Here is a 26,802-nt window from a genome sequence, read left to right on the forward strand (position 1 = left end):
TGAAAGGAGGTGTGTTAATTCATGCCAGTGAGTGATTTAGCCCATCTGAAACACCTGATCTTAACTGTTGAACTTACAGCTGAACTTAACAGCTTAACCATTGAACTAGCCAATCTCTTAAACATATTCCTTTCCACAGTAAAATCAGGAGGCATAGGCTGCAGGAAAAGCCTTTGGAAGTTAGTTGAGACAAATCCAAGAGCAGTCTGTAAAACAGCTCTTAGATCCTAGAAGATTTATTAGAGATTTACTGCACAGGCAGCTTGCAGAAAAAAAAACAAGCAGCTACCTCTGTATCAGATCCCTGCTTTGCTAGCAGGTACCTCCTGTAACCCTACTCCGTGCCTGTAGTCCTGAAGTGCAGCTCAATCATTTCCATGGGCACCCAGAGGGCACATGCTACAGAAACCAGCCAAGCCACTGCAACTTCATGCAGTGCTTCTTGTCAGCCAAGCCACAGCAGCACAGGGCAGTGGGCAGCGAGCTGCATCCCTGGGTAAAGCACATCAGAGCAGCCGCTGCTACAGGGCCTCCTGATTACCCAGTTTGATGGGGAACATCTGCCCCTCAACTCTTAGCTCTGTGCTTACAGGTATGTGATGCCAACGGGCACAGGTCTAAGTGCAAAGAGATCCCACTGAAGTAAATTACATTTGAGTTGGAACATATGTGAGCCTCAGAATGTGCTGGGATTGCAGATTGCAGGCTGCTAGCCACGCTGCGTTGCTGACCACAGTGCTCCCAGTGGATCCCTTGTAAATCCACCATCTATCAATTCCTCCTGCTTGGAGGAATCCAATCCCAAGGCTAGAATCAGAAAGCCCTTCCCTCCCTTCCTCCCCAGGCCACCTTTCTCCACTAAGGGAGATTAATTTTTCCCAGCTGTAATATTGCCAAAGACAGTAGGGGCCTAGTGGGGAAAAGAGCTTCATCCCAGAAAGCACTGCAAGTTAGTGTATCCGTAAATCAAAGATTAAAAGTGAATTTCCTCTTGTGTATGAATCATGTTTCCTCATCTCTCTTGATGAGACTGGGAGAAAAGGTTAACAGGGAGCAAACAGAGCTAATGATTCAGTTACAAAACTCATTACCTTACTAGCAGCAGAGCCTAGATGCTCAAACCTCCAGCAGCCCACCCTCCACAGATCCCTGCAGCCTCACCTGGACATCTCCAGCCTGGAGAATCCCCAGGGTCTCCCACCTGCAGAGGCACCAGGGGAGCCTTGCCCAGGGCTTGGCCAAGCAGAGGCTGCTCTGAGCCGACTGCTTTATTGCATGCAGCTGGAGGTGTGGGGTTGTGTCATATCAGTGGGGCACTGAGGCAGGGTCTGGAACACCCGTGAGCACCAAGGAGCAGGTGATTATGACTTAGGACATCTACATCACAGAGAGATTTACCACAACCCCTCCCAGCCTCACACTGCTGCAGGTTGGTGCATCTTCCACCAGCAGGCACCAGCCTTGATCCTGGCTGTGTAGGATGGAAAATACTTCATCTTGATTGCCTCACCCAGGGAGTCCTGTTAGAGAAAAAGGTATATTTTTACCTAATTTTTCCATTTCCTTAAAGCCAAAAAGCTTATTTCTCCTCCTTACCCTACAATAATCAGCAAAGTCCAGTTCCACAGCCCACTCTGGTTCTTGGAGCAGCAAGTCTACCAACTACTCTAGGTTCTGAATTCTTTAGGAGCAGGAGCTACAATCTCAACTCCTGTTGTCCAGCAGCACATGCAGCTTCCTTAACTGATTGTCCCAGGCTCAGCTTTAAAACCTTCTTTTGCCCTCATAACATCCCCCCAGGCAGGCAGCTGGGGCCCTGGCTATATTTTGGAAGCAGCAGCAAGCTCTGGAGATGGACTGGCTATGTAAAGCCTTCCTTCCTGCATCTTCAGCACTGAATGCATCCAGGACAGAGCTTGAACAGATGAGAATAGTGTAAGGTAGGCCTTTCCTTGCCCAAAATCCACACACTAATTAAAGATAAAAGCACATACTGAAGTCTTCCCTATAGAAACAGATAACTTCTTACTTTTGTTATAAGAGATGAGCAGGAGCAATCCCTGAACTAGAGAAGGCTGCTGCTACCTTCCCTGAAGCTCCCCAGAAAACCAGAAGGGCATCCCTGTATGGGGACTTTCTAGAAAGCCTCGTTATGGCTGAGGGCTCTTAGTTGGGGCAGGGAGGGTTCCCTCAGCTATTAAAGCTGCTCAAAGGCACTATTTCCCTTTGGGAGTTCTGGACTTAGACCTGCTATGAGCTGTTCTAAGTTTTGCCTTCTTGTCTAGCCTATACACTTTTAAAGTGCTTGCTTGTAATGTAATCTAGTATGTATAAGTTGTAAATGTTGCTGTTTTGTAGTCCTCTCTAGTCTGAGCTCCCTACTTCACTTCTGGGATTGCTGCTCATAGGCATGCAGAGTGCTCCCAGCAACCTGCCTGTGTTTCTGGGGCTGCAGCAGGGATTTCAGCAGCTTCCCCTGCTGTTTGGGCAGCTGTGCAGGCCCTGGTGCCCTGAGATGCTCAGGAGTTGCTCTGAGCACCAGTTGTTTGCTGTTCTGATTGAAGGTCATTACTTTGCAATGTACTTGTTATGCATCTACTGAGTCCAAAATCCTTTTGGGATGCCTGGCTGTGCTTGGATCTGCTCCAGAAACCCCTTCCTGCTCTGTCCCCCAGCAAGCCCAGCCCAGACCCCAATGCTGGTGTCTGCCCAGGGAGCAAGTAGCTTGGCACAGCTCCTGGCTCTTCCTAGCTCCTTCTGGAAGAGAAAGATAAAATCAGAAAAAAAAAAAAAAAAAAAGCCTTAGGTGGTCAGGCAATCACCAGTAAAGGGGAAAAGTTTTTGCATCACAGAGCATCTCCTGAGCTTTTCCCCATCTCCAAGCTTTCAACACATCCTACTGCTGGCTCTGTGCCTGCTTCGGTGCTTGAAGCAGGAGAGGAAGAGCTGGGACCTCCTCTGCACTCCACTCTTGCTGATCAAATCCTGGGGCTGCCCCTCTGCCATGCTCCTGGTTCTGCCCAGTGTGACTGTCCCTGCCCTAGGGCGTCCCGGCTGCCTCACAGGGTTGTGTGCTGGCGTTGGAGGTGGAGGAGTGCTGGTGGTGGGACCTAGCTGCTAGCTGCTCCACCAGCCCCCGGTACAGAGCAGCCAGAGCTAACGCAATGTTAACAGCAACACTGCTGAGCTGGGGGCAAGTAAACTGGAACCAGGAGATGACAACACAGAAGTGGCTGGGCTGGGTGGAGTATCTGGGAAAGGCAAGGGATAGAAATGGATTTTGTGTGACCTGCTTGGTGCAGTTTTTTTGTGTCCAAGCACACAGCAAAGCATCAAGCCACACACCTTCCCCACTGCGTGCTCATGACATTGTTGGTGTTGAGTATCAATGACAAGCCCCGTGACTTTATTGTGTATCAATGATTTGGTGTTCTGCAGTGACAGGCACCGTGACTTGTGGGAACATCTGAGGCTGTTCAGCTGCTGTGGCGCCCCCAGGTCCTGCTGAGAGCCCCAGCTGCTGTGAGGGGAGAGCTGGGGGGAGATGCTGAGCTACAGGTGGACTGGGAACACGAGGGCATCCCGATGAGCAGCAGCTGTGTGCTGTTGGTCCTCCTGCCCAGGTGCAGGGTGCAGTGTGAGGTGGGAGATGGCAGATTCAGGAGAGCCCAAACCTGACCCAACAGCCAAGATCAGCCTCTTACGTAGGACCTCTCCAAGGGCAGGATGAAACCCTGCAGCAAGACGTGTCACGGCTGTCCCACTGCTGGCTGTCATCCAGCGTCACTGCCTGATGCAGCCGTGCCCGGCCAGGTAATGTCATATTTATTTCTTCTGCTGGTAGCTGTCATAAGGCACTTGATCCAGGATAGGCAGGAGAATTAACAATAGCGTTAACCTTTTCGCTCAGTAAAATAACCTTTTTAAATGTGCATTATTTAAAAGGGTGATATTAAAAGCCTGGCATCCCTGTGGAAGTAAATCTTCCCCTAATAACTCTCCCCACTAGACTCCTTTCCAAGGAAGTGCTGCGTTTTCAGGAAGAGCTTGCCCAAAGGTTATTCTTACTTTACATGCTAGCTAGCTTAGGGCTTTTGTCAGGGTCCCTTCTCCATAAAGGACCTGGTGCTGTGCCTTTGTGGGGAGGGTCTGGATGCTTGGTTTGGGAGCCTCTGGCAGGCTCAAGGGCAGCATCAGGGTGCTGGGTGCTGCTTTTTGGTATGTGTGGAGAGGCTCGGCATGCAAAGAGCAAATAGATGCAGTGCCAGTAGGTGGGGCTGAAGAATATAGTGTTTAGATCCCAGGTCTTAAGGGCGTAGTAAGAGCACAGTGTGCTGGCTTTGGTCTTTATCTGTGGTGCTAAGTGGCACCACATAATACCAGTAAGACCCTTAACCCCCTGGCATGGCTGAGCTGAGGTGTGCGGGATGTGAGCTGGGCTCCCCGTGCAGTGACAGGGTGCTTGGGGTCCGGATGGGGGCCCTGCAGTGGGTGACGGTGGCAATCCCTGCGGTGGGTGCTGCTGCTCCCCGGGGCTGGTGGCAATCCCTGCTGCTGGGGAGGCAGTGGTGGGGCTGCAGGGGTAACTGCCCCTTGCTCTGTGTCCGCTCCTGCTCTGAGGAAACAGCCCAGCTTCACGTGAGCTGTGTGCTGCTGCTTTGAACCTGAGCTCTGGTTGCTTTATAAACTGTGGGGCTTTGTGCTTGGGCATGAAAAATGGGCACCAAGGGGCTATTTACAGCTAGGTTCCAGTGCAACTTCCCTATGGCAAGGGCAGACTCCAACAGGGGGACCCTTCTGTCCTGCTGCTACCTGGGGTAAGCGTGTGGCTGCCCATTGGAGACTCAGATGAAATGCAATCTGGTTGGGAGGTGCTGGCTAACCCCTGGGGGATCACTGCCATGATCCCAGCCAAGAAGGGCTGCCTTGATTGCTCTCCCACCTTGCACACATCTCCTCTGCTATGGGGTGGGTCTTTGTGTCTTCAGGGGTAACAGGAACCTGCTGTGATGAGTTCACGTTTGTCTCCTCTGTGATGGAGGCAGAAGGCTGGATATCATGGGATTAAGCCAGTCCACGGGTGCCATTTGATCACCCTGGACTGTGTTCTGCTGGTGCACAAAGGCAATACGTTTTGATGTATAAGATAATAGGATTTAAGGCTGTATGGGTTCAAGATACTATGGGAGGCTGCAAAGGGCCTCAGAGCACGGCTACCCTTACTAGATCCCCATAGCATCCATGCTATGTGTTCCAGAGAAAACATGTTCTATTTAAAATAGATCTCATTTGAGATCCAGAGGCACAGGCATCTGCAGCCTGTTAGGAATAGGGCCTGGTACTCTTCAAACCTCTCATCAGATTCATGTTTCACAAGCAGATTTATAACCTTGATGGAAAAGCTGACAAGCCAAACTCCAGCCTCATTCAGTAACGTCTTACTAAATTGAAGAAGTCATAAACCACTTTAAAAAATGAAAGTTAGGACCAAAGGTTTGAGTGCGAGTGACTAAAACCTCAGAGAAGAGCATCATGAGGGAGGTGGGGGAACGGGCTCGGGCAGAGACGGAGCTCGGTGCCTTGCCATGATATAAGACTGAGAAATGGCACTGGAGATTAATTTATTATAAGGATAAAAGCAGGTACTGTGGAATAGGGAGGATTGAGTAAAAAGAAATGAGACTGAAATGAAGCCAGGCGGTGAAATCTGCTTGCTGTAGGAGGAGGGAAAATAATTCAGGCAAGTGCACAACGCGTGGCTGCTTGGTGCGGTGGGGATGGTGGCATCGCACCCATCCGCAGGGCTCCACGAGTAACTGGGAACTGCGGAAAGCAAAGGAAAGGGGAAGGAGGGCTGTCTGCCCCAGCCTGGGAACATGAGGCAGCGGTAGGTGGGAGCCCTGAGTCAGCCTGAAAACTCATGAGATAAGCTTTAAAATGAAGAGATGTATTTTTAGATGCAATGCTGTTGTGTTTTTTTCATTTACTTTTTGGTTCCTGAGCATTTGGGATGTGCTTGTTTCCTGAGGGTGCTCTTCTGCGAAGCCATGAGGGACAGGAACATGTAATTCCATTTTCAATAAGATAATACTCCTGTGCACTTTGGTGAACACAACATCTGGGTTTTTAAGAAAAGCGGTAAATACCAGAATATGTTGTAATGAATATCCAGGACTGGTTGAACCACTTTGATTTCATGGCACACTGTTCAGGGAGCGAAAGGCAGAGCAGTCCTACGGAGATGGTTATGGACTTGCACGGCCATCCTGGGGCTTAATCTTCTCCCAGCACCCCAAAGGTCACCGTGGTTGTGACACGAGAGAAATGCCACCCATCATCTCTACCCCTCTGAGGACTCTCCCCAGAAGACAACCCATGTACTCGCTCCTGGCCATCACGGATCAGCTCCCACATTGGTCAAGGTGTGCACAAGAGGGTCAAATGCAAGCACTGGGAAAATATGCAAACTTCTGAGCAGTGCCATCCTGAAGGTTTCCTGAGCTTTCAGCTGACCTCTCATTGCTCCGGGGGTGCCACAAGGAGGGGCAGGTTTTGGAGAGCTGCTTTTGGCTGAGGACACCATGCGCTCCCGTGCAGTGCAGGGCTGGTGGCTTCAGATCAGAGGCTCCGGCTGCTTGGGGTGGGAGCTCGTGGCAAGCTGGGGCGGGATGGAATAAGTCTGCTGGAAGAGCTGAAGAGCTTTTAAGACAAATCCACTGCAAATAATAGTGACAATGTTCCTTGTCCCATGCTGAGGGATGTGCACACCAGTGCTGGGCTGAGTAAAATGCTTCTAATTCCACCACTTAGATTGAATATCAATAAATCTGGGACGCTCTCACACAGATTTTCAATTTTCTCCTTCCCTGTGTAGCAGCTATTTGATCATTGATGTTTTCTGAATGTCACCTCTTAGGAACAGGGAAAAAATGAGAAATTTCCTTAGCTTCCTCCAGTTACCCTCTGCCCACAGGCAGGGTCAGGAGACAGCACTCAGGTCTCTCACAGACCTGAGCATTCACTGGTACAGAAGGAAAACAGGTCGCAACCTTCCTGCTAGTCACGGCATAAGAGACCTGCCCTGTTAAGCCTTGAATAAATATTCCGACACAGTTGCAGCGATCAGGAACATCACAGCTAATGCTCACCCTGAGCCAATTTCTGGCTTCAGTTCCGTGCTCCAGCTGCTCTGTGCCACTGCCCTGGGTCTGCCCGGCAGGCAGGGATGTGCACGTGTGCCAAAACCACGTACACTCCGGGATGTAGAGCAGCAGCTTATTGTCCGTAGTAATTTTTAGTTTCTCTGCCACAGCTTTGAACACAAATTTTTGCACACAGATTCCGTATTTGCAACAATGCTGAGTGATAAACTTTGGGCTGTAGCTATTTAAAAGAATAATAAGAAAATGCTTAGTGAGCTGAACTAATTCCTCCATTCAGGTCAAATTCATCAAATCGGTTCCTAGCACATTCCTCCTCATATGAGGGAGAAATGAAATTTGAGAAAGTCAGAATGTTTCATCTCAACATTTTTCTGGATGCTCTGTTTCAAGATGACATTTAAAAAACAAACAAACAAACAAACAAAAAAAACACGTCATTTTCAAATGGGTTTGAGAAATTAGTGACTTCAAGTGAAACAAAGTTTTGGTTTCTATGAAGCAAACTTTTTTTGTTCCATTCAAGCAGTGAACTGAAATTAATTAGTCACTAATTAATATAGCTCTGGTGTTGACTAATTTGTGTCCAAGACACTAGATTATGGAGAGCAGAGATGGAAGGGGGAAATGGACCTATCTATGCCAGCACTGGTGGTTATGTTTAAGGTTGTTTGGAAAGAGAGAAGGCGCAGGGTCCTGTTGTGTGTGGGGTTGCATAAAGGCTCCCCAAGGGAGTTCAGGTGTACCCAAAGGCTTCCACTGGGAGCACTTTTTGATGGGAGAAAGTGGCACCGTTCGTGTATTTTAGGATCCTGATTAGGGTTCGGCTTAATGAATGCGTTGGATGGGTTGGCACAAAGACTTCTGGCCTTGTCCCTGCCTTTTTAGCATCTGGCTTTCCTGCAGTGCTGATGGAGATGGAGACACCCAAAGGGTGAGGGTGAAGTCAGCAATGTGGTCTCCTAAAACGAGCATGGGTGGGATTTTTCTGCCTGCTCCCTGGCACAGTGAGGGATTTTCTGTTTGCTTGCAGCACCACTCATAGCTGAGGCCTGGGACCCGTGTCACTGCAGAGAGGGCATCCCGTGCTGGCATCCTGGCTAAGAGCTGCTCGGCAAAAGGCCCCCAAGGAGCAGATTTCCCCATTTCCTTGCAGCTCAGCGTGCCTGTGTGTCCAGGCGTGCCTGTGGGCTGCAATTAAGCTCTGTAATCACAGGGGCAGGGATGGCTGCACGGGACCCACCACGGAGCTGCGGCGGTTTGGGAGCAATGAATCACCCGGTGCCCAGGGATTATTTTAGCTCCTCACTGATGTGGCAACATTCCTGGGGCAAGAAGGGGAAATATCTTCTGTGGCCACCCTGTGTCCCCATCCTGTGCATGGTGTAATTTGGACAGGAGGCAAAATGACTCAGCCAAATCCATGAGGAAAGTCGGGGATGGGGTGAAGCTCCCAAACACATGCGCAGAATGCTCCCTCCATTCTGGAGAGGGGGGAAAAAAAAAAAAAAAAAAAAAAAAACATAATTTTCTGTTTTTTGCACAAGAGGGCACTGTCAAACAGCAGCCCCTCTGGCTGTCCCCATTGCCCTGGGCTCACCAGGGTTTGACCCTTACACATAAAGATGTGAGAAGTACTTTGCAGCTTCTTCATGCCAGTGCAAGGGAGATTTTTGTCATCATTTATTCTCTGTTAGGAGTGGAATTGGTGGCAGCGTGGAGCTGATTATCCTTGGCACTGGTGATTCAAGCCACAGACAGACAGACAGACAGACACACTTAGCGCTCTCAGGGTGCATTGCCCATGCAGGACCAGTCTCCCTGGTGAAGGGTAATGAGCCTGTTCCTCTCAAATGAAGAGTGGTGGTGGAGGATCCAGAAGTGCCACCACGAGGACTGCATTATTATCATGCTGGCCTTCATCTCCGTGCATGGAAGCCACCCCTTGGGAGCACGATGTCTTGTATCAGCTGTGGGAACGGCTTGCTGGCAGGACCACATGCTCCTCCTGGTGAATCGGTCTGCCAGGGGCAGGCGTTTGGGTGGGCTCTGCAGCTGATGCTGGGCTTTTTGCAATATTTTACTCCCAAGATGAAGGAGAAAGTCACTGTGAGGAGCTGAATGCCAAGGCTGTTTGTCAGCTGCAAGTCTTGCAGCATTGCCTCTTCCATAATATTTCCAAGTAGGTGCAAGTGCCCTCCCTGCCCTTGCAGTTTCAGCATGCTCACACCCTCACCCATGTCCCCAGCCCCTGCCTGCTCTCCCTGCCTCCTGTCCTGGCTCTCTGTCCCTGCACAGAGCTGCCAGCACCTGGGCAGCCACACCGGGGTAGCCCAGTGCAGCTTCTCCATCACTCCTCCTCCTTGGTCCTGGAGATTATTTCTGAAAAAGAGAAGTTCAAAACTGGTGGAAACTAATGCATACTAGGACTGTTACATTCTTTGGCTTTTTAATTTCTTTCTTTCTTTTTTTTTTTTTTTTTTTTTTTAACTACATGGTGACATTGTTAATTAATGTTCTGGTAGTTAATGATTTGGATCGCTAATAGAAAAAAAGGCCAAAAATATAAATCATGTAGCACTAACACTGTTGCTTCAGGGAGCTCTGCAGTTGGGTTTACGTTGAAGCTCTGTTGGTCTGTGACTGTGGATAACAGGCAGTGGGTTTGGGACACGTGTTTTTTACATATAGAAAGTATGTAATGGAAATTTACTTCTTTAAACTCAAACCTCCGGCATTTTTTTTTATTATTTGCAAAAGCAAACTATAAAACCTTTGCTTTACCTTTCATCAAAAAAAAAAAAAAAAAAAAAAAAGGAAATATGAAAACTGGACATGCCAGTGGAGGGCTAGGCTTTCTTTCAGGATAAAATCACCATGGGTTTAAGTGGGCTCCAAGACAAGAGCTACGTAACTGGTTGGTTTCCACAGCGAAGAACATGCCTTGATCACCATTGTACCACGGCTAGTATCACTGGAGGGCAGACTTAAGGTCGTTGGGAGATTTAATTACATATTTTCACATCTTATTCTCCATGGGCTCATTAAAGTGCTGCTTTATGTCTAAATCTTTGGCTTTATTTAATACCTGGCTTTGGAATAATTACAGTACCCTTCTGTTATGCTTGCTCTGTAAACTTCTGGCCCGTACTTAATTGTTGGAAAAAGGGTTGGTGTGTATGTGGTTTGGTTTGTCTGGGCTTACATAACGCATTTCCAGGCTTCAGATGTTATTTCTGTTGTTCCTTGTGCCTTGCACTAGAATGCTCCGTGCAGAGGCTCTGCACACAGATAACAAAAGGATTATGCACAGGGAGGAGGTACCAAAATGCCTGGTTGCTCTCAGAACTAAATACAAATCCGGACCCAGCTCCCAGCAACAGTTAGCACAAATCCCACCTTGTCCTGCCTCCAGACCCGGGGGTTCAACAGGCTGGCTTGGCTGCAGTCTCTAACAAGCACAGGAGAGTTTTGGAAAGACTTTTGAAACCTCCATCCCTGCTGGATGTCAGATATAAATAACATCCCAGTCAGATTTAAATTGCGGATTGGCACATAAAGTGCGATTCTGTAGATGGTGCTGCATATGGTCAATTAAACCCAGGTAGTCGTACAAGGCCCATCATGTTCCCACCCGGGGCTGCATGCACAAGGTAACTCCTCAGTGTCCGAGCAGAGCTGCGTGGTCCCAGCCAAGGGCTGCACGGGGGTCCCACCTCCGGGTCCCACCTCCCTCTGGCTTTGAGGGCAGGAGGCAAAGCAGAGGTAGGCGCCCAGTGACCTGCACAGCCTTGGGGATGGGGGAAGTGTGGGTGAGGATAGATTAATGGGTAGCCCTTGAGTCTTAAACCTGTTCAAATTTACAAGGGAAAAGTATTTTCCTATCATTAAAAATAAAAACTAAACTAAACTAAAATAGAACCAAGCAGAGGGTAGCAGTACCTGCATGGGGAGTCTGTTGCTTTTCTTGTAGCTGGTGATAAAAGTGTCTCACAGAGGTGCTGCAATGAGGACCAGCGATGAGGGGAAAGCAGCACACAGACAGGTGTGAGTGTGGGTGACAGCCTGAGCTGAGAGACTGAGCAGGTGATGCTTTGTGAGCTGTTGCTGATGGAGCAGTGAGGTCACAGCAGGGATAACCCAGTGCCATGCCATGCGCTGGCCTGGGGTGCAGGATTTGGGGCTGGCTCCTGGTCAGGATGCAGAAAATTTCTGCTTGCAGCACTGAGCCATAGGAAGGTATCAGCTGGAGAGCTGCAGTGGTGACTGACAATTTGGGCTCTGTGGCTGGCTTCCAGGTGACTGTGTGGCAGGGACCTACCTAAGCAGTGCCCAGAGCAATGGTCCAGCTCTCGGTGGGCTGCAGGCGATGCTGCTTGTGGCTGCAGTGAGCTCCTGCAGTGTCCTTTCTCGCTCCATCCTTCCCTGCACTCAGCACATGGACACTTTGGCAGGGTTGAGGTGGTAGGGCTGGAAAGCAAGAAACAAACTCAAGGTTTCAGAATTCACCTTGACGGGAAGAACAGGAAGAACAAGGTAGGTGAGCCAGCTCATTAATTAATTGGTTCTCTAATTAGCTTCCAGGGGATCCTGGGACTGCTACTTTGGAAATACATGCACAAAAATAAGTTCCTGCTTGGAACAAGTGCCCATGGCATGCTTGCAGTGCGAGCCAGATGTGTGCAAGTGGTAAACGTGGTATCAGATGGCAGCCAGGCAGGGGACAATCCTTGCAGGAGTGACCTCCCACACCGTGCCACCTCCTCACGGCTGCAGGCAGGCTTCCTTCCTTCAGCCTGGGGCTTACAAGCGTGGAGGGTCCCCAGATGAGGATGAGGATGGGGCAGACGCACCCTTGCTGGCCAAAGCTTCTTCCCCATTGCAGAGCAGGTTTTCACTCAGCCTCTGCAGCTCTTTCAGCTTTTCTTGCATGGCTTAAGGCATTTTTGGGTAACATGGGGCTGGCTCTGGCATAGGGTTGGGATCGCTTTGTGACCAGCAGTGGAGCTGTCTCAGCCCAGGTGCTGGTGAGGGCACAGCCTTTGGCAGGCAGGGAAGCAGCGCCGAGCTGTGCCGAGCAGCCCCTTCCCTCTGCAAGCATTTATGCTCTAAGCTTTCTCACTTAAAGGTCTAATTGGAGTCTAGGTGAGCTGGCACACGAGAGGAGAGCCTAATAGAGACATTGCAGTGCTATTAGCACAGATGGTTGTCATATGTATGCAAATGAAGAGCAAATTGAATTTGGTGTCCCCTCTCGCCAGCTGTCCTATCAGCACTGGCTCCTGCAGCAGCAAAAGACACTGCCACTGCTCTGCTAATCTGTCATCGCAGATTAATTACAACTAACACATTAATCATCATTTGTTTCCCGGTACAAAGGAAGTATCTTGTTCTTTCAAGTGCATTCTGGCGGGATGGGGTGTTCCAACCTGGGAACAGAGCAGAGGAAGGGGGAGAGGGCCGGGCAGCTTCATTAGCGCCGGCGCCCGGGGCTGGTGGGCTCCTTCTGGCAACCTGGCCCCGACGGGGCACCAGGAGCTCCTGGGACGTCCACTTTGCTCACCAACCTGCCCAGGACACATGGTTCCCTGCTTGGCTTCGTCCCAAGGTGCTGGTGTCATTCCCTTCCCAAGCTGGCAGCATCCAAGGGGGTCGTTAGCATTAGCACAGGCTGTGGCTGCTCCCTATGGAGCCATTGGGGTGCTGCCGCCCCTCGGACAGGGGCACTTGGGCAGGAGTGGGAGCAGTGGCTTCTGTCTCACAGCTCATTTGGACATCTCGATGAAAAGTGAAATAAATCCTTCAGATATTTTTTTCCAAGCGAAAATGTTGCAGCTGAAATATTTTACAGACCTCTGGAGCTCAGTCTTGCTATATTTTTTTGGATAGAAATCTATCCCCTGACTTTATTTATTTATTTATTTATTTATTTATTTATTTTTTGTGTGTGTCTAGTTTTGTGCTATTTATTGGAGTAACCCATAATTCTTCTTAGTTCTCCATTAGCTTAGTGCTTGGACTATTGCCTCTGCTCCACATGTGGTCTCTAATACCGTGATCTGAAGCGTACCAATGACAAATGTTAACGATGTCTACTTAATCAGCCTGCTTGTAGAAGCCTGGATCTCTCGTGTCCCAGGAGCTGGAAGTGCTGAAGGAGCCAGCAGCCTGAGCCAGCCAGGAGCTCCCTTACAGGGAGCAACACCTGAGCCAAAAAAAAAGGGGTTTCAGCCCCCCTGGCAGTGTTTTCACGTGTCCTTTTGATGCCTGTATCTGTCCCCACTGCTGGGCTGCTGGCCACATCATCATCCACTGACTTCCCCGTTAGTGCATCTCCTAGGAACCTGCACTGGATTATTGCTGGTTTGAGGACATTTAATGAAAGCCCGTGATTGTGTCACCCCCTGACTGTCCTGCAGTGGAGATGCTCTCAAGGTTACAAACCCGACAATTCCCAGATGAGAAAAGGCAGGAATGGGAGCTGTGCTGGGGGAGTGGGTCAGGAGCCCGTGAGCAATAACCTCCCCAGAAGCATAATTATTGCTAACCAGGCATAACCCACGGCAGGAATTCAAAGCACAGGGTCACCCCTTCCAGCATGAACAAAAACCTTTCATGTGGTTACCAGCAAGAAGTTTAAGTGATGGACATATCTGCAGATTTGGGCAACATGAGTAAACAGACATGTTATTGTTTTAAATTGTAACCTTTCATTGGGTTTCTCTCGCAGCATTTGGTCTGGTGTTGCTGTCCTTAAGTCATCAGAAATTGCATTTTCTGTGGTTCTGAGCGGCATGCCCTGCTCCCAGTGTGCCTGGTCTGGATGGTAGGAGAAGGGATTGTGTGGGGAAAATTGTTGGTAGCTGGAGAAAGTGAGCCCAGAGGCTTGATAACTGTGCTTTAATAACTTTTATGGCAAAGCTGAGGAAAAAATGTGGGCTTCCATCAGACGACACGTTCTAATATTTACACTTCTTTTTTTGCCAGTGAAATAAAATAAAAATTGCGTGACATTCTGAGCACCCAAACCACACTTCAGCTTGCCCAGAAGGCAGCCAGGCTCACAGGCCAGCCTCTGGCAGACCACATCTCCCCATCGCCTGCTCTCCAGGAGCAGTTTTGTGGCTCTACCCCAGGTTCCTGCTGTGCTTGAGCAGCACCCAGCTGTGGGTACCACAGACCAGCTCCACTCATGCTGTGGGCAGGAGAAAATCCCTGAAAAGGCCTGAGGTGGCTGTACAGCAGGGAAGGCTTTGAAATGAGTGTCCTGTGTGGCACCAAGCCACCAAAATCCGTGGAGCAGCTATGGATGTTTGTGGGGTCACAGGCATTCAGACCTGGAGTGGTCTGTGGGGCTGACATGGCCTTGACTATGGGGCACATGATGAAAAAAGATCGGCAAATGCCCAGAGCAGTTCACATCACAATTTAGGGTCTTCAGGGGTAACCTATGCATGTGGTTGTGGTGGTTTCTTGCTATCTTGGAGCTGAGAGATGTGTTGTTCTGATGTTAAACCTGGCTGACACCAGCACTGACATTTCTCAAGAGGGGAGGTTTAAGCCCCAAATCACTGATAGATTGCCAAGAAGCCTTCCTCGGAGGTTTGGTTTCTGTGGCTGAGCCCTGGGGGTCAGCATGAAGCCACCTCTACAGCCCCATGGCCGGGTTAATCTATGACCAGGAAACCTCCAGCCTGTTCAGCAGCCAGCTCCGTGCAGATGACTGATGATGGGATTAGTGCCTCCTCCGGCCGGAGCAGGACGGCTGGAACCACATCAGTCACCTCGTCACGGAAGAAGTGACGGTCGCCACTGGCATGAGCACTTCTGTAAGGCTGAGCTCTTTGTCTGCCTGGGGTCCTGCGGGTGAGGAAGTGCTGCCACACCACGTGAAACCCACACAAGCGTAAAGGGGAAGGACAAGGAGCACTGCATCAGGATGCCTTTGAAGAGCCGAGCTGGGTGTTTCCATCAGGTGCTTGCACAAGGGTTGATGGTTTAGGCTGATGGCACTGCTGCAAGTAAGCCAGCACTTTTTGCCTGATCCTTCAAGAATGCTTTCCACTGACTTTTTCCGTGGTTATTGAATGGAAGTTTATGTTTTCCTTCTGATTGCCAATTCACTGCCTGGTTCTGGAGCTGCCTGAAATTAGGAGTGTATCTGCTGACTTCAGCAGCCCTTGTACCCTTTGTATCACACCGGTCAGTGAGATGCACAGGAGGGGTGCCTGGAGTGAGGGCAGGATTCGGGGGGTGTTCTGCTGTTTGCATTCTCTGTGCTGAAGCTTGCTGTGGACAGAAAGGCTTTGGGGGGTTGATAGATCTTTGAACAGTTGCACTCAATACTCTGTAAGTTGTGTTAGGGATTACATTAATAAAGTGGCTTTTTTGGGTCAAATATGTACCTAGACGACAAACTCTTGAACACTGCTGCAAAGTTTTCCTCCCAACTTCATCAACTTGCCATCAACGTTAAACCATCATGCTCCTATGGAAAACTGTTTCCTGCTCTCAAGTTACAAGACACACCTTAGCATCACCACAGGTGGAAAAACAAGGGAATAGTTGTCAGGTTTGGCAGTGGGGTTTTGGGCAACCCAAGGAGCTTCACCAGTTTTACCAGAGGCAGCACCACAGCCAGCTTGCTGGCTCTCAGGTGTTTCTGTGCTGAGCCATCAGAAATCACAGCTGAAACTCTGTGGCTTTGGGAAGGGGTTTGGGAATCCACGCAACACTGCAGGCTGCTTTTCACTTGTTCTTTAGAATGGAGCATGAGTCAGGTAAGAGCATCCCCTTCTTTGTGGAGAAGAAGGCATGTTCCCAGTGGCTGCACCGTTGTGCCAGCGACCCCGGGGCTCCAGCAGAGATCCTCGCAGTCCCTTCAACCCACTGCCGAGTCACCATGCAGGGAGCTGCCAGGCGGCCATGCGAGCAGGCAGAGCTTGCTTCCTGCTTTTGTTTGCTTATGCAAACAAATGCAAAGTGCATCCTAGCAGGGTGATGCAGTTGTTGACACCCTTGGCATATGGCTTTCCAGGCCACGGGATCGCTGCAGCAGGCAGCACCCCGTCTTTGTCCCAAGGTGGTCTCGGTGCTTCGTTTGCATTCCAGCCGCAGCCGCTTGTACGGCTCGGAATAGATTTAAGATGCAAACACGCAGCCAGACGTGCAAGTTGCCACCACCGGTGCCCGAGCCCTGCTGTCTGGATAAACAAAAATCTATTTCGGATCAAAGTCCCCCGCGTCTCCTGTGCACGCGCCTGTTTGTAAGCAAGCGATGTGTCGAGGAGAGCAGGCTGTAAATTCAAGGCAGGGGCTTTCTGCGGTCCCCTGGCAGTGTCTGGATGCTACCCAAATCTCTGCTAATTGGCCCCGGGAGAGCCCCATTCACCACTCCCTCATCAGCTTTCTGAGCCCAAGGGGGGATAAAACCCCTTGATGGGGTGTGGGGGGAGTGCTTTGTGCATACATTAAAAATATCATAGCGCTGGATATCAGCTGGCATCTCATACAACGTGAACCCAGTGGTGCTGACACCTCCTGGAGTACCCACTTTGCCCTGTGATGGACAAAGGGACAGGGCTCATCCCTCAGGTTGTGCTTTGCCTGGCATTTTCCAGGCAGGGCTGGAAGTGGGGAGCAGGTGGGAGGAACGGGAACTGGCCCAGGGTAGTTTTGACAGCGGGTAATAAAGGATTACAGTTTGCAGGAGGGAGGTGCGGCACTTTCATGCTGTTAGCATAATAATGAGCTGCCAGCCCCAAGGTGGGCGAGGTGACCTGGAAGTCAGCTCGGCCAGGGAGCCACATAAATCACTCCCTGGCTCCCAGTTTGCCACCAGGGCAGTGGTTCTGCCCGCGGTTCTGGGGGCAGCAGGAGAAACCCCCTGCCTGGGCTCATGGCACAACCCCTCCTCTCTCCACCTGGTGTTCAAGGAAGAGCTGGTTGACATCTCACATGGATTCCTTTCTCCTGGGTCTGCCTCTGCTTTGTTTGTTTGTTTTCCGCCAATGTATAGCTTCCCAGAATTTTGCTAGCAGAAACAACCCTGCTTATAGCAACTGCTGGAGGTGGGGACTGCACAGAGCCGATTTTTCGCTCCATAAGATAACCCTCGTTCGAAAATAAGATTTATTCTGAGTTTACCTTAAATCAGTTTGCTTCCCTCAAGAAAAACATAAATATATATTTTTTTCCTTTATCTTTTAGGTCACTAAAACATTCCATCTGCCTCAAAATGCTGTGTTTGATGGTTCTTTCTCCTCCTTTTAATTATTAAAAAGTTATATTCTGAATCATCTTTGTTTCCAAGTGAAATGTCAGAAAAAAATTGATTTGAAAATATCAAGTTAAAATGTTTTGATGTTTCAATTTTTTCCTGGTTTTATTGCCAAACAACCCAATTAATTTAAAACGAGTTTGCTCCTAGCTTCAGCTGACTCTAATACAATGTTTTTTAAAAATAAATGCTTTGCCTTGAAAATAACTAAGTGTCCAAGGGTGTAGGGCTGTTTTGTAGCACGGGCATCGACCCATTGCAGGCACATAGCAAACAGTCATTGCTCCAAAGAGCCTGTAACAAGGGGTCAAAGAAAACTTCGTTTTTCCCGTGGTGCAGCATGGAGCTGAGGACATCGGGGCAGGGCAGGGCAGGGTGTTGAGGATCTTCCTCTGGCAGCGCGGATCAGTTTACAGGAAATGGAAACAAGAGCTGTAGATGTGCAAATTTTCATTTCTAGCCCGGCTACAATGGTTTCTCTCAGGGATATAGCAGGCCAAGACCCCAGGAGCTCTCTGGAAGTGTTCCTACAGCATAAATCCATTTGACATCTGCCACTGAGCAGTCTGTTGTGTGAAACAGAGGCAAAATCCAACATAGGCAGTCTGCTTTCTACTCAGTGATGGTCTAAGCTCACTTGCACTATTTTTTCCCCATTTTTTTAATGCATCCTTGCCCCTGTTGGCGCTCCACTGCCTGCCTGCTTGCCTGAGGTTGCTGTGCTGCCTGAGCAGCAGTGAAATCTGAAAAAGCTGAAAGCCTTGCTCGTGGTGGGAGCCAAACAGAAGGGGCTGCCAGGTCGGTGGCAGACACAGGCATCACCTCTGCCCCACGCAAATCTGCCCATGAAGCACATGCAAAAGCAGCCAGCTTGGGATTTCTCACTTTCACTAAGAAAGTAAATAAAAGGACTAAATAACGAAGCAGCATTGCCAAGTCCAGTGACTGAGAATGATGAGCCAGGCCAAAAAGGAGTCTTTAAAAATTGTGTTATTTTTAGGAAAGCGATAACACGGAATTTCCATTTGCCTCTTGTCTTTTGAGCCTGTTCAGCTTGGCTTTTGTATTCAACCTGGCTCAAACCCTATTATTTTGTTTAAATGAAAGATGACTCTGATACAGGGCTGAAGGAGCGGCTGAGAAGCAATCCTGCAGGAGGATTGCAACACTGGGGAAGAGCAGGTTAGAAGTTAAAAATTCTTTCTCATCTAATCACCCAGAGTTGTTATTAAGCACCCACGGGTAAGAGGGAAAACAGCACACAGCTCTGACTTCAAAAGTGACTCTTGAATAGGAATGCTTTTACCATCAGATCTTGCATATGCAGTGATTCCTTCTTTGTGTGCAGAAACCTCATTAAACTGTGGTCAACTACCCACCAGGCTCGTTTGCTGCGGGCTCCTGACTCACTGGGGCAGTCTCAGGAAGCGTTTGCTAGGTGGGGGATTTGCTCCATCAAGGCATATGCTCCGGGCAAAGTCTGGGCTCTGCGGTGGGTGGGTGTAAGCGAGGAAGAGGAGCAAGAGGAAGAGATGTGATTTGTATTGCAGGAACAAAATCAAGTCTGGTTAAAAGGCAGCAGAGGACAGATGAAAACACTTGACTCTTTTGTTTGGCTTTCCTAGGAGCATTTTCTGTTAACTGAGTGGACTGTTGTTTGCTGAGTGTTACCTCTTGCTTTCCCTTGTAAGTATGCTTCCCACTTTAGCTCAGAGGGTTGGAAATGGAATATTCCATCGTGCAGAGGGGGCAGGAAGGGATGCAGCTGAGGCTGCTCTCCCACAAACAGCACCGCACAGCTTGACACGATCGATCGTCATCATTCATCCTCACTTTGCAGCGTGATACGGGATGGGCAGCAGTTGCCTTGGCTGAAAATAGCCCAAAAATGGCAATTACTGCGAGGCAGGAATCCTCTGTGCCATACAAGCCTGGATCAGGTTGTACCCTGGCTCTCAGATGCAGAATGACCCGAGTGCCTTCTGGCACAGGCTCATTGAGAAAGCCACCATGCAGCCAAGCATCAATCAGGGCTGTGGGACAATGAGAGAGGACATTTGTTGTATCTCTGGGTAGGGAAGTGGAGCGACGACTCAAAAACCAGAAGCAAGGGAGCAAGAGGGAATGCAAACCGTGACACTTTGGTAAGGAGGATGCTGCCAAAAGGGACACAGAGCCAACCCACAAACCAGGGCTTGTGTGAACCACTCAGACCCCGAAACCTCTGCAGCTGCGTGCACTAAGGAGTTAACTGCCCGTGTCACCCAGGGTGTCTGCTCACACTTGTGTCCGGGAGGATTGATGTGTTTGGCACATGCACACCTCCCTCCAGATAGCACACAAACACAGTGAGCGGCTTTGTGTGCTGCGAGGATTCGAGTCACCTTTGTGCCGAGGGGGAACATATGGTTTATGTATTTCAGAGGAGGGAACACGAGATTTTTAGTGTGATGTGTGGTGCACAGAGGTGAAACCATTTTTGAGCGCAGTGTCAGGCTTGCTGGTCTTGCGGAACTTGAAAGAAATGTGGAGATGTGTTAAATCAGGGAATCTTGGATGCATCGGGTGTGTTGTCCTGCTGCACCTTCGTGGTGGTGGCAGGAGGGATAAAAACCCTGGTCCAGGGTTGGCAAAACTCCTCCATTATACAACGTGGGGAATGTTTTCAATACTGTGGTGGGTAAGATGCCCAGTTCACTGATTTTTGGCTTTTAAAAATACCCCTGGGTATGTACAGATACCTGGACCTGAAGGAGAGCTTTCCTCCTTCCTTTCCCCTCATTCTTCCTACCATGGCATTTCCACCATTTGTGGTTTGTTGCAGAAGTCATGGGGAAATGCAGGTGGGAAGTGGGGCAGTCTGCAGGCCCAGCCTCTTGCTGCTGACCCAGACTGTCTGCTTGCAGTAGATCTTCAGGATATTAGCAGATGTAACTTCTGCCTTTGTGTTTTTCATTAGTTCTCTGATGGCCTTTCAAAGGGAAGAAACACTCAGAAAATGGGCTGTGCAAGTACTCTATTTTCCAGCTGGAAAGAGGAGGTGATATTTTTTATGACTGTGATTAGTCCGCAGCAATTGATTTGTTTACTTGTTTGTTTTTTTAATCCTTGAAGTGAAAACCCAGAAAATTGTGTTTTGCTGCAACCTGAAATGCAACCTCTTGTTTACTTGCCTTACTAATTGAAGATTTACGTTGTTGCTGCTGCACCATTTTTCCCAACATTAAATCAGTAATTAATGCTCGCTTGCCCAAATGTTAGGGGATTTGAACTCCAGTCTATGGGAGGGTTTCCTGATCACCAGATGAGAGTGGAAGAGACCCCTCGGTCCCTCTTACTGCAGCATTCCTCCTGTATGGGCTGCTTCAGTACTCACTGAGCTAGAACGCAAGCATACGGCTGATGCTCCAGCTGGGTGCTTAGGGCACGCATTTGGGAAAGGGAATCGCTCCGTTCCAGTCCTCGCTTCAGCGAACCTGACATTGAAAAGCTGACAATGGAAAGCGGCTTTATTAATATTGCCAGCTCAGAGCATTCAAAAATCATGTGTCAATCAAATGCGATACAATATCTCAAACATTGAGATATTAGAAAAATTATATATATATATTTATATGGCTTATTTTTATTTCCCTTTTGGGTTGTAGCTTTGGAAGGACAGGTTTTCAAATTTTATCTTATACCCATGACCATGGCTAGGAAAGGATGTGTGCATAAATCCTTCCTCACCCTTTACATTGATCCCCCTGGAGGAAATGTTTCTGTCTTGGTTTATTTTGGCAGCACCATTTGCTGCCAAAGAGGAGACCGCCGTTTTGTGAAGGCTTTTCCAACTCCAGGGCAAAAGAACCATCTCCTCCCCAAAATCCTCACCAGGAGACATTCATACCTCCATCTTCCTCTGCTGCTGAATACAGCTCACTGATTTAGAAAGAAATAACCTTGAAATATCTTTTCCATATTTAGCACTATTTCAGACCAAAATGGTGCTTATGTTTAGTTAGCAGCAGAGCGTGACCAGACTTGCTGCCAGCAACCTGCTTTGAGCAGCATTGTCAGGTTCGTTTTTTTTTTTCTTCTCTCTCTATACCAATATTCAACCAAAAACTTACCATTAAGCAAATAGTCCCTACTGACCTAGAATTTAAATTTCAGCCTTAACCAGTTGCTTTGAAATGTTTGTTGGATATTCTCAGTATAAATTCTTCCCTGAAGACGATGAAAGGTTACCAGAGCCTATAGAGATTCACCAGGCCAGCCCAAAACAAAAGACAGAGCCACCATGCTCTTTTCTACAGTGCTTTGTATTAGGTTGTCAAATAACAAAAGCTGGGATCAGTTTTACCTTTCAGCTCTACCTGCTGCTGCTGGGTAACCCTACCCCACATTAACAGCACCGGCCAGTCACTGCTCGTGCATAATGCATCCTTACTAACCTGCCATGAAAGGCACTGAGCGTCAGACCTGTGAGCAAGGCAAGAGAGGGAGCAGAGGAAGGAGCTGCTCCCTGCTGATAGTAGCTGACCTTGCTCTTGACATCTCACAGGGATGCTCCAGACTCTGGACACCACAGGAAAGGGAGCAGGGCTTCCTTGGGCTTCCTGCCCCAGGTGCTGGGGCTGAGCCCGAGCACATCACCTGCAGCTTTGTGCAGTGCACGTGGGCTCATCACAGCACTGGGGCAGATGGGATGATGTGGAGATGGTGCCATATCACTCATTCCCCAGATCTGCCATTAGAGCTAGAGAAATTTGGTATCATAGGCAGTTGAGCTGGCACTTACTTGTTTATACACAAAATAATCATCCCTTCCAAAAGCAGCAGGGTATCTCCATTTATTTAGAAAAAATAAGTGAAATGCAAGAAGCCTTCTCTTTGCGTCTCGTGGTGCTAAAATAATGAGCTGAACTGAGTTAGAAGAGTGAAGTTGTTAAAAGTAATGCCACTTTTAAATTCACCACATTTGAAGAAGTCCTTGCAGAATTCCTGCAGATGCCTTAGTGACTGATTTCAAACCAACTTCAGTTCGAAACACAACATCCTCTGGCGTGATCTCAGGAGAGACTAGCTCCATTTTGTTCTTATTTTTAGTTATTACGCATAATAAGGTCATGTTCCAGATACCAGACCTCTCTAAGATGCATGACTTCAATTTTGGAAAATAATTCCCTTTCATACACTGAGTGTATCAGTCTTTGCAGGCTCAAAAGTGCTGAAGAAAATGAAGCAGCCTTCAGATAGCAGTCGTGCACTCACCTACGGCTTGCAGCATCCCCAGCTGTACCCTTCACAACATTTACCCGATATTCCTCAGCTGGCCATTTTAGAGATTGGTCATACCCATTAATAACTTTGTTCCAGCCCATATCTTGCTGAATGGTGTGATATGATACAAACAATGATTCATAGAAGTTCCTTGGAAGTGACTCAGGAGAGATTTGGGATTTTCAAACAGTTTTTTGAAATGTTAATGGCTGTTGAAGAGCAGCAACAAACAATTTCAGTTGGGGATGATTCAGCTGAAAAGGTTCTAAAAGTAAGTTGGTAGGAAGCAGAGAGAGACACAGGAAAAATTAACATTTAAAAACCTGTGTTTTGCTAAAACAGTTCAGAGTGAGAATTACAACTCCTTTAGAAGGAAAAGAGTTCCACCAGATCAGAAAAACATTGCCAAAAACTGCAACTTTCTTTAGATCAGAAATATTCCCAAGTAACTTGCTTACACACAGCTGGGATGTGAGCAGTGGCTGGGGTGCTCCAGATTCATCCCATGGTAGAGGGAAGCAGCTGGTGGTGGATGTGCCGTTTTTGCAAGCCCCAGCACGGGCTTCGATTGAAGAAAGCCTTTGTATTTGTGTATTATTAGCCTGCTTGATCCAGCTACTTGTGATGATACCGGGTTGTAGTGAAGCCCAGGTTCCTATGCATGCAGCACCCAGAAGGGCTGTTTGTGCTGAGGAGGCCTGGTTTCTCATTCCAGTCTTTAGGCAAGTCACCTCTTCTGTGAAATGGGGATAATCATGTTTCTTTTCTCATCAGAGTATTACCAGGTTAAGCACGTTAAGAATTGCAAGACTGACTAGAGGGATCTATTAAAAGAATAGATACAGGTCTTGACCTGGTTAGCCTTGTGTGATCTCAGAGCTTTCTCTTAGCCAACAATTTAACTCAAGCTAGTTTGTGTAATGCATCATTACCACCAAAACTAGAAGCAGCTTTTTGAAGAAGAAAGCCAGATTCCTTAATTTCAGTCTGAAAAAGATGATCTAACTTAGGAAACCTGTCAGGAATTGGCTGTGTACATGTAAATGGTCTTTTAAATGGTGATACCTGGTTGACTTTCCCCTTGTCACCACCACTAATGCTTAGCCTGAAGAGCACTTGGGCCATTTTTCTTGTGATAAAGTAGTCCTTGCAACTCTGGTCTCAAGAACAAGCCAGGGAATTACAGGGTGGATCCTGAATATTGGTTGTAGTGTAGTGGGTGAGACTGGAAAAAGAGGATTATGCCAAGGAGGGCCCTTGCTGCTGATCAGGGCCGTGCAGGCACGTGAGCTCACAGGAGGCAGCGAGTGCCTGCTGTGTAAGACTCACGTTTGCTCCATGAAGGTGTCTTTGCTGCAGCCGTGCGTGCCTGGCACATGATTTATTGCTACCAGAGCAAGCCTTCCCAGCAGGAAATACTGCAGCAATGACCTTACCGGTGGCCGAGACCAAACTGTAAAGTTTTCCAAGTCTACCTTTGCATAAACAACATATTGCAAAGGCCCAATTTAAAACCCAGGGAGCTGTAGATGTTCTGCAAGGCCAGAAAGCAAGGAGAGGCTGAGCTGGGGCACAGCTGATCTCACAGGCGTAGGAACTGGGAAGTCTGGGGTGTATTTGCCCAGCTGGAAATAAGCTTCGCATATGTTTATTCCCGAGTTTTGCCTCAGGTGCATACTCTCCCATTAGGGCTAAATAGCCGGAAAAAGCCAAATACATCTGAGGTCACTTTTGGCTAATTAACATGGCAACAAGTGTTGATTAATTAGTTTGGGCCTGAAATTAGCTGAGATAATTTTTGCAACAGCACAGGCCCTGGATTTATGAGAGCTTCTTCTCCAAGATAAACAATATTCTGAAAACATTGTTTGTACAGAAACCTTCATTCACCCTGTAAATTACTACCTGGATTTCTCGGAACTTCAGGAGTAACCATTTTATTTCATTTAAGTGCATGTTTTTATTTCCTTTACCTGATGGAAAAACTTACCTTACAAGGCATCCAGCGATGACCACTTATGTTATCGTGAACCCCTCTGGTCAGCATGTACCTGTGTGTTACAGCAAGCTGGAAAACCTTTGGAGATGGAGGTCCAGGTTCCCAGAACTGCTGAACATCACATCAAGCAAAAGGTGTTGAGGGACCAAAGAAAATCCTGACGTCCTCTAGTCATCAGCATGCTTAATTACACAGACTTGCCAACTTTAACCACTTAGTCAGTAAACTAGCAGTTTTGGTGATGATTTGCTGCCCTACTAATGCGGGCTGTGGTGTACCTGACTTCTGCATACCCAGCATACACTGACCAACTGCTCTTTGCAACATATACCATAGCATATATACCACTGCAAACTCTTTATGTCAGACCCTGGTCATTATAAAGGCAACGTGTACAAGCACCATGATCTTTAAGAAATATGTGACTTTCTACTTTTAGGCCTGTGGACATTGCAAGGTCAGAAATTGTGTCAACAGGGAGGCCAATGCTAGAGAAATGTATGTGCCCACATTAATACAGTGTATGAGACCTCACAGTACTGTAGATACCCTTGTGCAGCTTTTTGCATGGCACTTTGCATTTTGATGTCCAGATGGTGAGGAGCTGTTTCTGTTCATCTCCCAGGGCATCCCATGGCAGAGCCTGGGGCATCTCCCTCGCACACTGCCTTAGGGGAAGGGCCCACCAGTGTGTCTGCATCAAGTATTTCCTCTCCAAGAGATTTATTTTGTGTTTGCCTTTCATTGTCCATCTGACTGCAAACACTTTTGAAATATTAGCTTGCAAATGAAAGCAGCCTCCTGTGCCCTGCTCTCAGAGCTCTGCTGCCACTGCCATCACAGCTGGTTGAGAATCAGCATTTCCTTTTGGTGGGACTTTTTTAGAATTAATTTTGCTTCCAGTACAAATCAGATTGAGACCAGGAGTGTCCACAGTTCCCAGGAGCAGCAGGCTCTTAGCAGAGATGCACAATGCAGAAATAGTCTGCTAGAAAAAAATAAATCACCGAGCATCTAGGAGAGGCTGCCAGTTCTCCAGCCCAGAAGGGATCCATAACAGCTCCTGCTTCGAACAAAAGAGGTTCCCAAGAAGAAAAGATCACTCAGGTCTTGATTTGCCTTAAACTCTGCAAACCTCCTGAAACCCTAAAAGGTTTAGAGGAGCTATTTAGGCCGGGAGACTAACTGGTGTAGCCATCGTATCATTTTGCCTTTTCATAGGAAGGGCTTTGGAGCTCAGGGTCTGTCCATCCCCTTGGAGCACTTACCTCTGGGCTGGAAGCCCCTCATGGAGCAGTGGTTGCTGTGCCGGGTGGAGTGGCCCCAGCAGGATGCCAGCACCATGCAGGAGCACACACAGCTATGAGGATGTCCCCTGGGGCATCCCGGCCACAAAACCAGCAGCCACTTCTGGAGGCTGCGGCACATGGAGGCCATCGGTATTTCACTGCAGTCCACCCTGCACCAGAGTGGAAGCAGAGGGCATCTCTCACTAGGGTGCATATCTGAACTAATTAAACCTTGATGATGATGATGAGTATAAATAACCCATCTTGTGCGATTTTTTCCTTATTCAGCTTTTCCCTTTTGCCAGTTCGATAGGATTTTTTTGTAAATGATGATCAGATTTTAACAAGTGCTGTCCAGAGGGACCCTATAAAAGTTCCTCTGAAGCACATTTTTGCCACTAAAGCCTCTTTAGTTGTAAGTTTTCCCCCTCTCCCCTTTTGATTTTGCTTTGAGCTGAAAGGAGCTGGCAGGGCAGGATGCTGCCCAGAGCCAAGAAGCATTAGAACCAGTCTGGCAGGAGGCTTCTCTTCCTTGATGGGACTCTTCTTAAATGAAAATTTATGGGGATTTGCAGGGCCTTCATTAAGTGAGTCACACCATTAGCAAAAGGTGTGCATTGCAAGGGGTCTGTTTATCCCAGTGCTGACAGAAGCCAGAGTCCCGCAGCCTTCATGCAGGCGCGATCTCACAGCAGATAACGCTGATGCAGATGGAAACCGTAGGGAAGGCTCCGCAACCCAAGCCCCTTTGGACTTTTTTTTGCCAAAGACGAAGTCACTAATAATGATGCATCACTCCATTCCATTTAA

The 26,802-nt window shown here is 48.3% G+C and overlaps 2 long non-coding RNA genes across 3 annotated transcripts in view; one reads left to right on the top strand and one right to left on the bottom strand.

Moving 5' to 3' along the window:
• Positions 1-1,255: 1,255 nt before the first annotated feature.
• Positions 1,256-2,144, bottom strand: LOC311421080. The gene is made up of 3 exons (XR_014684685.1): positions 2,030-2,144; positions 1,597-1,915; positions 1,256-1,520 (listed from the first exon to the last, which is right to left on the bottom strand). It is a non-coding gene; the product is annotated as an uncharacterized lncRNA (long non-coding RNA).
• A 1,467-nt stretch (positions 2,145-3,611) lies between these two features.
• LOC311421082 overlaps positions 3,612-26,802 on the top strand; it is a 36,530-nt gene continuing 13,339 nt past the window's right edge. Inside the window, exons 1-2 of one of the 2 annotated variants that reach the window (XR_014684688.1) lie at positions 3,612-3,813; positions 6,213-6,844. This is a non-coding gene — a long non-coding RNA (uncharacterized lncRNA). Of the gene's footprint in view, positions 3,814-6,212; positions 6,845-26,802 lie in introns of those variants that run through there. The other variant, XR_014684687.1, reaches the window with a different exon arrangement.

This window comes from Aythya ferina (assembly GCF_964211825.1).
Source record: "Aythya ferina genome assembly, chromosome: 18".
Lineage (NCBI taxonomy): Eukaryota > Metazoa > Chordata > Aves > Anseriformes > Anatidae > Aythya > Aythya ferina.